The sequence below is a fragment of the Amblyomma maculatum genome, chromosome 11, assembly GCF_055883805.1.
Source record: "Amblyomma maculatum isolate TAMU_Amacu chromosome 11, ASM5588380v1, whole genome shotgun sequence".
NCBI classification, from domain to species: domain Eukaryota; kingdom Metazoa; phylum Arthropoda; class Arachnida; order Ixodida; family Ixodidae; genus Amblyomma; species Amblyomma maculatum.
In genome coordinates this window covers 70583387-70594768 of record NC_139354.1, presented here as the reverse complement: position 1 = coordinate 70594768, position 11382 = coordinate 70583387, and positions in this window count along the sequence as shown.

Here is an 11382-nt window from a genome sequence, read left to right as displayed (position 1 = left end):
ACCAATAGGCAATATTGAGAGATTGATATATCAATATGCGTATGCACTGTACCGCAAATACGCACTTATAACTAACAAAATTTACTTTTTATATACGCGATACAAATCCTGATGTAATGGTATTTTTCACGCATCATCAGCGCAGAATGCTGGATCGCCTTGTAAAGCAATCCTTTACCCCAACAAAACCATTTTACCTTACACATTACCTTAAAGTGTGTGTAGCGAGAATTTGTCCTCAAGGTGACACATTCATGAATAATAAGCTTGCACTCAACTTACAATCCGTTTATTTATGGGGATACTATCAGTACTTCGAAGCAACCGTTTACCCTACTTAATATTTATTCTTGACTAGTGAGCATTTATCCCGTTTTATGATTTGGGAATGTCTTACAAAACAGGTGTCGAAAATTGTGTACAGAAAATATTTACTAGAGCGTTTTAAGCATAGCCGAAATTTGATAATCTCATTACGTCTTTTTTCTTTATCATTCTATAGGTGGCTTACCATCTACATTCAAAATTATGTATGCCGACCCACGCGGTCGCTGCTTCGTCCTCAGTACTTATAGCCCTATTCATGGCAATGGTAACTCCTTTACTTTAAAATTCGTCTAACACATATGCCTGAATTCTTCGCTGCTTAATTTGGTCCTAAATTTGTAGTTGTTACGCTCGTAAGCCCATGTAGAGTATAGTATTTAGGGCTATCAAATATAAATATTAAGCAAGGCATGGAAGAAATTTAAGAATGGGGACATCTGGTAGTAAAAGCAGTGGCATACCTTCCCACAACTGGTAGTATTTCTTTGCAATACACATACCGATATTTATAATATATATACTTTTGAACTCGGAAATATACTAAATTACAGAATCAAGTTAAGCATAGAAAGAAGATTTGAACTGATATTGTATAAAATCTAAGTTACTAGTTTTTTTGTTTGCGTTATGACTGGAGTCTTTTTTAATCAATATTCTTCTGTTCTAAACATAAAATAACGTTTTTGAGCTTAATGTTTTTTGCAGATACCTGTGCAACTGATCATGTTTATAAGCAGAAGGCCGGGGCATAATGGCGATTCACAAATAGGTGCTTCAATACCTGCAAAACAAATTCAATTAGCTTTGACATTTATTAAGAATAACACGGGTTTTGAAATTAGCAATTAAGAGGTTATGAAATCGTTGGATTCTTTTCCGATTTCACCAGAATAAAAAGGGCCGACAAGTTAAGTGTGTTTAAAAGCTATTGTTCGTAACTCAGAAAATTCTATGCTCTGCGATATCAATATGCATAAAGATTTTAACAAGGTATTTAAATGTAACCTTCTGTCATGATCTTTTAAACTTGAAATTAGTCGACCTGATAACAACCAAAGTAGCTCAGCGCACAGTTGAATATAAGGGCTTCGAGAACGCGTTCCAGTGTACTGTGAAGTACACTGGAACGAAATCATCGCTTCATGGCATTAACTGCAAGCTTTAACAGATTCCAATAGCGTGCTGTTCCCAAATACGTGCCAATTTATTTTGTTTTGGAACTCAGTACATTCGATTATTTTAATATTGTTGCACCAGAGACACAAACTGAGTTAAGCTCAGGGGGTGGTAACAAACTGATAGAACAAGGTATCATGTCTTTCTTTTCAGTGCAGATTAGGAACCATTAGAGGACACCAAGGACTTACGAATCGCTCATTATTGAACAGCGAATTGAGGCACCAACTATCCCAACCCTAAAGTGCGCAACAGAACTTCATGTATTTGTTATTTTTCTCATGAACAAAGGTATTACAGAGAAGAATCTGGGAATTAATACAGAACAAAACACAACAAAAAAAGAGAACACAATTTACAACAACCAGTTATGCAATGGATACTCACGAATGGCCAAACAGATATTGAATTACGAAATCGCCACCAGCCCGAAAAAGCAGGAGACCCTTTTCAATCCACAGAAATATTGGACAAATGTAGTAAATATTGTAAAAGACTCAAGCATTAATAAGTTTGTTAACGACTGGGTAAATATGAATGGTATCCACAGCTTCACCAATGACATGTGACGACAATTCTAACCTCCTGAGGTGCTGCGAACAGATTATTGTTGGTTGTATTTGGCGCGATATAATTTCATTCCGCTCTATGAGAGTCACCGTTGTATGCTAAAATCTGGGATGGTCATTATTTTATTTATGCATGAGATGCGGAATGAATTTTTTCTTCTATACACAGGTTGCCGACTTCTGCAAACAAGCATGTCAATTCATAGCCACGTGCCACGAAACTGTGACAAAGTGTACACGGAGAACTGTCCTGCATATAGTATTCGAATATACTACCCACACTGTCCATCACAACTTCCTCGTATTGTGTCTTGGAGCAGATGACTTCTTCAACATTGTAGAGTGTATGATAAATAAAGTGCAGACGAAAATGAGGATACAAATGGCTCTAATATTCGATGTTCAAGAGCTTTAAATTGCAGACAAAAGTAGAGTTTTCAATATTTTACCCAGACATTTCTGACAACTTGCATGTGAAGATCAAATATGCGCATACATATGTAAAAGGAGCTACATTTGCTCAACTTTTGTACTTTCTTTAGATGACGAAAATATACCATTGCAAAGTGGCTCGATAATTTACAGTTGTCGCAGACAAGAAGGGACTGAGAAATCGGCAAAGTTATGAAAACGACTAGATATGCATGACGATGATTTGCGCAATTCATCGGGATAAGTGGTTTCCGAGCCGCAATTGCATTTTTAACTTCATACCGGAAGGCATATTGCCACAAGGTGTCATTATGTGGCACCCGAAGACAACGAAGTCACAACAACAACAAGAAGACACAGGCGCTAATTGGACCTGCTTTTGCTGGTGTGCCTGCATCTTCAACACCGGTGAGGCCATTCCTCATGAGGGTTTGGCCAAGATTTAGGTTAAGGTTACGGCACTTTTCATGTGCATCCAAAGCCGTGTTTGTCAAGTTATGTTTTTGACTTCTGCAGGTGGAGGGTCGGAATATTGGTTAACCAGTTTGACAGCCCAAAGCCTGCCACTTGAATACTTCTAAAAAATTACGATTGATGTAATATCCGTATCTCTTGTCACGATCGGTGACGGTATAATCACGATGAAAACAGTGAAAATATTTCAAAAGGAACTAAGGTCTCTCACTGCCCATTGCTTGCAGATCTCTGAAGTGCAGCCTTTCAGTCGTATAGGTATTGTTTGCAAGTCAGCAAGCATTGTTTGTTCAGTTCACTGCTGGTTAAGGCATAGATTCTTGAACAACTAGCATGTATCAAAGGTATTATGCGTGGTGTAGACCAACATCATCCCCATAGGAAATATCTGAACAATTTCAGGAGGCGGGAGTTGGAATATTTTTGTTTATCGATGCAACTGAGAGGTGAACAGCTCGCGATTTCCCACTAATTAGGGAATAACAACCTTTGCGGGTTCCTCGTGTCCCGATGAATAAAACATTTGGCCTATTGCACATCGTGTGGACCCTCTGCATCCCCGCCTTCTGCAGTGCACCAACTGCTGCTGATTGGCCATAGTGGCAAAGCGTGCACGTCTGCTACCCACTGCCGTGTGTGTGTACAGAACCATTCACATAACTGCACATCAGAGCAACCTCACTGTTGCTTGTGCAATAGCAGCCATACAGCTGATAATGCAGGCTGCCCAAAGTGTAGTGAAGAACAAAGTTTATTGTAGATAACCATACAGAAGCGCTGCTCAAGATCAGATGCATACGCATTTATTGACCGCAATTATGTCATACGCCACTCACATGCGCTGCTCTGTTAGAGATATTGAGTTCATTTTGGCAACATCAATTGTATCTACTGTTTAAAAAACCCTCAATACTGCGGTTCAGCGTATGAAGACCACATTTTCGGAAGCGTTGGCTCCGATTGTAGCAGCACAGTAAGTGTCATCCTCCTCCAATGGATCAGACATCAACGTCTTCCTATCTGTCAAATGTACAAACATGTACAAATTGTACAAAATTTTACCCGTTCAACGACCCCTCCTGATGTTTATCAGGCGCAAGCTTAGATCAATGTTTCTAGTAATACACATCGCACTGATATCTGAGCCACAGTTGTTGAGATGATGTACCCGTCCCAGAAGCACCATGCTTTGTCACCGTGAAAATCTTGTCTACCTCAGGTAAACGAAAAACAAGTCCTCCCTCAGACTGACGTCCTCAAAGAGTCTATTAGAGTATCTTTAATTGGTCAGTAATTTTTACTGGTCCTAAAGTTTTCACAATAGAACTGCCGCTCTGTTCCGCGTTCCCTTACTGATTTAGAATTACTTCTTAATAAGCACAATACTCATATCGTACGTCTACAAGAAACGTGGCTATCTGCCAGTAAACCATTTTTAATTAGAAATTTCAGAACCTTCAGAACCAATCGCAATACTGGCAGAGGAGGTGGATTGGCAACATTAAAATAAAAAAATATATGTCATCAAGCATATATATCTAACAAAATTATACGTCCTCACTGTAAGCTTCTGGCGATTAATATTTCACTTCCAGATTGTGCCAAAATAAAAAACGTTAATGTGTACTTCCCTCTAGGCATGCTCAGGACAGACTTTTAGGATGGGTTATTGAACAGCTCAAGTAGTGTTTTAGTTACAGGACATTTTAATTGTCATCATAGTGCATTAGGCAGTTGAACAGATGCCTGCGGCCAGTTTCTCTGGTCGTGGGTCTACAAATGCTGTGCGATGCTGCGATTCCGGAGCTAATACATTCATGCGAGGCGTTTCCAGCTCATTCATCGACTTAACATTATCAATCGGTGGGCTAGTGATCATTAATTGGGCCACAGAGGATTCTGGAACATCCAGTATTCATTTTCCAATACCATCAAACATGTTTATCTCACCTCAGAAATATTGTTAAAATCCACAAATTTGTTAACCACGTACACTACAAAAATTTGACATCCGCGTCTTTTGCTTAGCTAATTAGTACAAGTCAGTCAGACAGAGCTAATAAGGCAGTTTGCATTCTGAACAATTTTGTACAGCAATCAGTATTTACTGTACGCGCGGCTATATCAACCAAACAGCCATATCCCTGGCGGACGCAAGAATGCGAGATAGCCTATCGTCACAGAAAAGCTGCTTGCAAGGCCTATCTTACAACCAGGGCCCAGCTAATGGGTTAAATTATACATTCTTCTCTTCATCTTTCGAAAGAACGATTGTAAAAGCAAAGGAGTACAACATGAATTTAAACGCTTATCTCTATAATCCAGGTTATCGGAAGGCTCTATAAAGGCTGATGGAATATAAAAAGTGTTCACTAGTCTCCAACCTCACTACTTGCTGAGACATTAACGAGATTTCCTCGCCTGAGCTGCTGTTAGTCTTAACAATATTGTATTTCAAAGCTCCAGAAAATGATAGTGCCACTGTTGGAATGATTACAATCTTAGCCCAAGGTTTTACGAGTGACGCTTTAGATATTTTGAAGTCTTCATTGGAAAATGTTTGGATTCCGCACCTTTGGTAGGTAGGAAAATTATTTTCTTGTTGAAAGATGTAGGGAAGGGATATGTCACAGAATTCGGCCAATTGAATTAACTTCGAAGTTAGTCAAATAATAGAACGAATAGTCCACAGTTGTTTAACACAGCATGTGCATGAGGTTAACGGCCATAGGAAATGAAGATTGCCTTTTACAAGGTTGCTGCATAAGGTCCGCGCACGTAGATCTAGAGTCGAATTCCTTTCGCGCTACACCGGAGGGAATTCTCTGCTGTGGTGACACTTGATGTTGCTAAGGCTTACGACAGTATTGAACATACGATCCTGCTTAACAAGTTTGCCATGTTACATCATCTAATATATATTTATGGATGGGTATGTGAATATTTGAAGGAAAGGCATTTTTTCTGCACGGACAAAACCGTCTGCTCTACTACATATGAGCAATCACGAGGTGTGCCCCAAGTATCAGTTTTACACCACTGCTTTTTAACATCTTGGTAAATGACATCCCCATCCGTCCAAACATAACAGTTTAAGTTTATGCCGACGACATAGCCTTTTTAACATTGACTCTGGGCATTCACGGCTCATACTGCATTCTGCAATGATATTTGGATGAGATTGAAGTCTGTCTGGACCGTATTAATTTATACCTAAATGTGAGTACATGTGGTGTGCTTGTATTTCCTCCGGATACACCTTTACATATTTACTTAGCTCATCGCTCCAACCGGACTCCAAAGATAGATTCGGTTATATATTTAGTTTTTACGTAAGATGGAGACTCCATAATGAAGACTCCGTAAAAAGAACAATATAGTTAAAGGAGAACATGCTCTTGGGCGGTTTATACGAATAACAATAAAAGTTTAGAATGTTTCGCGATACTGTATTGTTTCTCTTCGAAGCTTATGTGAGACCAATACATAAATCTGGTTGCATTCTGTTCGCTAGCAGTTCAAATTACAATCTTCATATTTTACTTTACATCTCTGTCTTGGACTTCCAAAATTCATTTTAAATGTTCTGCTTTATCTTGAAGCCCGTATCCCTGGCGTAACCTCCCGCTTCCAACAGCTGGTGGTACAAATTTTCATCAGCTCGCTAGATCCGGCCTCTGAAGTCATTTCTCCCATTTTTGCCTCCCAACCAACTTATTCTTATCTGATCATTGTCCACACTATACACTCCAAACGGCTTACTCATTACGGAGAACACATTCAATAAAGTACTCAACCTCGTCAGAACTCAATTTTGCTGCGCTCTCACCACTTCAAGCTGACCAGATAGGCCAACCTTCATGCTAGTACTAAGTCACGTTCTCAAATTCTATGCGCACGCAGACGTATGCTTCCCAGTCGCACCCCTTGAAGCTGTGTATTTGAGCCAATACATGGCTGTGAAATCAGGAAGCCATATCCAGCTGCGCAAAGAAAGCAGCTCTTGGGCCCCTTTGGATACTAAAAACGTCCTTGAAGCCTTTCTCACCTACAATGCAAGCAAATAATGCAAATGAGCTCACGAACTTCTCAATGGGACGCACAGTGAGCCTATGGCAGTACAAGTACATAACCCTCGCCTCCTCAAAACAAACGGCAGAGTCCTGTGCGACCACTTTTTCAATTGCGCACACATTGGCAAAGACAACATTAGCTGGAATGATGCTTGATGAAGTTATCAGAAAACTGTGGTCTTTAAATAAATGCAGAAGGCACTTTTGCGGTGACCGAGATGAAACTTCCACTACAGATAGTAGACCAACCGGCGAACCAACATATGAGCAAAAGTTGCTATTCTATGTCGTAGGTATTATTGTCCGATCGACTCTTCAATGGTGCTATTCAAACAGATTGCTTTTAAACCTGTTCACATATCAGTGGCACTCAAATCTCTAGCCGCAGCTAGCCTCGCTTCGCATTTCATGTAAGACAGCAAGGAGGTACTGAGGACAAGGCTAAATATTTATAAAATTACTGTTCTTAAATTAAACATTCTACGCTAAGCATAACGCCTGTCGATATAGGACAAAGCCTTCCAATGGTGACGTGCTTAGGGCTTGACACAAAATAAAATACCCGAAATTTATAAAGCCAGGCCGTTTGCCCTGTTGCCACAGTAAAGAACCTTTGTAATAACGGTACTTTATAATCATACGGCTTAGCGCTGCGTCCACTTCAATTTCACTTTATTCTTCTTGATGAAGCGGTATAAATACATGAAGGATGAATGATCAATATCCCAAAAGCTATTTGCAATATTTGCTGACCCATCCCATGAGAGCGCTATAAAACAAAATAATAAATAACAAATGCATGTTGCTTCAAAAGTATTTTGTCTAGGCAGCGTCGCTACTAGAATAAGCCTGAGGTTTGATTACTTTTGCGCGTTTCAAAATTTTGTTGTCCGTGCGCACGCCAGGAATCACGAACTCATACATGAATAAGGAGTTGTAAGCTATTTTGGCATGCAACTCATAAGCACCTACCTGACAGCCGAGAACACATACTGTGCATTAGGAATAGGGCGGCAATCAGATATTAAGCGAAAAGTATCAAGCTCGCCTCGATGAAAAACCTAAATATTAAGTAAATTGCTTGCATTCATAGTTCTGTCAACTCTCGGTGAGCATTGTCATACCTTAGTTTCACGCAAACATTTTTACCAAGCGTTCAGAGTGTCTTCGGAAAATAGAATGTCTACACTTGAGGCGGCGTCATTTTCTAACGATGTGTTTCAGATGCGCACTGAAAACTGTGTATTCTGCTTTATTTTTCAGTTCAGTTCAGATCAGGCGTTCAGTCGTGTCCGACTCTTCGTGACCCTATGGATCATGTCACGCCACGCTTCCCGGTCTCTCACTATCTTCTTAACATCACATAGCTTCATCTGCAATGCCTCGAGAATGCCATCTAACCATCGCGTTCGCTGCCTACCCCTTTTCCGGCGACCCTCAACCTTTCCCAACATCAAATCTTTCTCCAGCGACTCCTCTCTTCTCATCAGATGACCAAAGTAGCTGAGCTTTAACTTTAGAATTTGACTCTCCAATGAGCAGTCAGGGTTTATGGTCGACAATATCGATTGATTTGATCTTCTGGCAGTCCAAGGAACTCTTAAGAGTCTTCGCCAGCACCACAATTAAAACGCGCGAATTCTTCGGCGGTCAGCCTTTTTCACAGTCCAACTCTCGCATCCATACATCACAACTGGAAAGACCATAGCACGGGTTATACGGATCTTGGTTGGCAGACTAATGTCACTGCTCTTTACTAGGCGGTCAAGGCTAACCATTGCTCTCTTTCCCAGAAGCAGGCGTCTCCTAATTTCATGGCTGCAGTCTCCTTCCGAGGTAATCTTGGCGCCCAAGAACAGAAAATCTGTCACAGCTTCCACTTCTTGTCCATTGATGCTCCAGGACTTGACAGGGCAAGACGCCATGATCTTCGTCTCGAAAGGGGTTGTTTACTGTCCTTTAACAGGGATAATAGCCCTCTCCAAGTTGCACAAAGAACCACACAAGAGCACAGCCAGTCTAGGCCTTCCACAAGCGAGCTCGAGCAGCGCAGCGGCACTTTGTCGTCCTTATCCTCGTCTTCGTGGTATTCTCTCCTACTTCATCCTTGTCTTCGTATATCCTCATGCAGTTCACTACAATTTCCCCCGGGGCGAGGTGGAGCCATCCTGGCGACCTATGGTGAGGGCAAGAGGAGCGGATCGTAGTACATTTTAAGGCGGCTCACGTGCACAGTTTCGCGGCCGCGATGACGCATGTCCGAAGAGGTAGTGAGTGGCTCCACGATGTAATTCACAGGGGAGGTTTGACGGATAATGCGGTAGGGGCCGTGATACTCGGTTCGAAATTTTGATGACAGCCCCGGTGGGGTGCCGGGAACCCAAAGCCAAACAAGGGATCATGCAGGAAAAACGTGTGGCGTCTCATCTTTGTCGTGGTGATGCTTTTGGCGGCCTTGAGATTCCGATGTAAAACACCGGGCCAACTGGCGACATTCCTCCGCATGTTTGGCAACGTCTGAAAGGAGAGTACACTCGGAGGAGTCAGGACGATATGGTAAAATAGTGTCCATCGTGGACGACGCCTCACGCCCATAAAGGAGGAAAAAAGGGCTAAATCCAGTAGTTGACTGCGTGGCGGTGTTGTAAGCGTATGTCACGAAAGGAAGAACAGCGTCCCAGTTCGTCTGATCGGCGGCAACGTAAATCGTCAGCATATTTCCGAGAGTACGATTGAAGCGCTCAGTCAGCCCGTTAGTTTGAGGGTGGTAGGCCGTTGTGGTCCGATGTATGACGCGACATTCGGCCAGTAGAGCTTCAACGACGTTGGATAGGAAGACGCGTCCTCGGTCACTTAGCAGCTCTCGCGGTGCGCCGTGGCGAAGAACAAAATGATGGAGTAAGAACAGGGCAACTTCACGGGCAGTAGCGGCGGATAAAGCGGCGGTCTCGGCATACCGGGTGAGGTGGTCGATGCCGACGATAATCCACCGGTTCCCAGAAACCGTGCAGGGAAGTGGCCCGTAAAGGTCAACGCCAATGCGGTCAAAAGGGCGGGCCGGGCATGGAAGTGGTTGTAAGGGGCCAGAAGCACGAGGTGTGGATGACTTCCGGCGCTGACAGGCGATGCAGGAGCGGACGTATTTGCGAATATAACCGTACATGCCGCGCCAATAGTAGCGTTGAGAGATTCTTTGAAACGTCTTGACGACACCAGGATGGGCACACTGAGGGTCGGCATGGAAAGAGGCGCAAATTTCATGCCGTAAATGGCGAGGAATGACGAGAAGCCATCGTCGACCATCAGTCATATAATTACGGCGGTAGAGAAGACCATCTCGTAGGGCAAAGTGTGGTGCTTGACGGCGTAAAGCCCGAGAAGGTGCAGCAGCGTTAGAAGTGGACACGACGTCAATAAGAGAGGCGAGCCACGGGTCTTTGCGCTGCTCCGCAGGCATGTCAGCGATGGTTAGAGAGGAGGGGACGGGATCAGCCGCCGTAGAGCAAGCAGGTTCGTTGGAGAGGGGAGAACGAGACAGTGCGTCGGCGTCCAAGTGTTTACGGCCAGAGCGATATATAACGCGGATGTCAAATTCCTGTAGGCGGAGAGCCCATCGTGCGAGGCGGCCGGACGGGTCTTTAAGAGAGGACAGCCAACATAACGCGTGGTGGTCCGTGACGGCGTCAAACTGGCGACCGTAAAGGTAGGGTCGGAATTTCGTCAATGCCCACACAATTGCCAAACACTCCTTTTCTGTAACTGAGTAGTTGCATTCGGCTTTAGAGAGGACACGACTCGCGTACGCGACGACGTATTCGTGAAAACCGTTTTTCCGTTGTGGCAAGGCAGCTCCGAGGCCAACGCCACTCGCATCAGTATGGACCTCGGTGGGTGCTGTCGGGTCATAGTGGCGAAGGATTGGTGGCGAAGTCAAAAGACAGCGCAATGCGTTGAACGCTTCGTCGCACTCGACCGACCACGCAGTTAAGTCATTGTTTCCTCCGAGTAGTTTCGTCAGGGGTGCAATTATTGAAGCAAAATTCTGCACGAAGCGCCGAAAATAGGAGCATAGGCCTATGAAGCTTCGAAGTTGCTTGAGCGAAACCGGCTTAGGAAACTCCGCCACTGCTCGCAGCTTGCCGGATCAGGGCGAACACCTTCCTTAGAGACGATGTGCCCCAAAATAGTCAACTCCCTGGCACCGAAGTGACACTTCTTAAGATTCAGTTGCAGGCCGGCGTCAGTAAGGCAAACCAAAACTTGCCGCAAGCGCTCTAGGTGCGTAGCGAAGTCGGTGGAAAAGACAACAATGTCGTCTAAGTAGCAGAGGC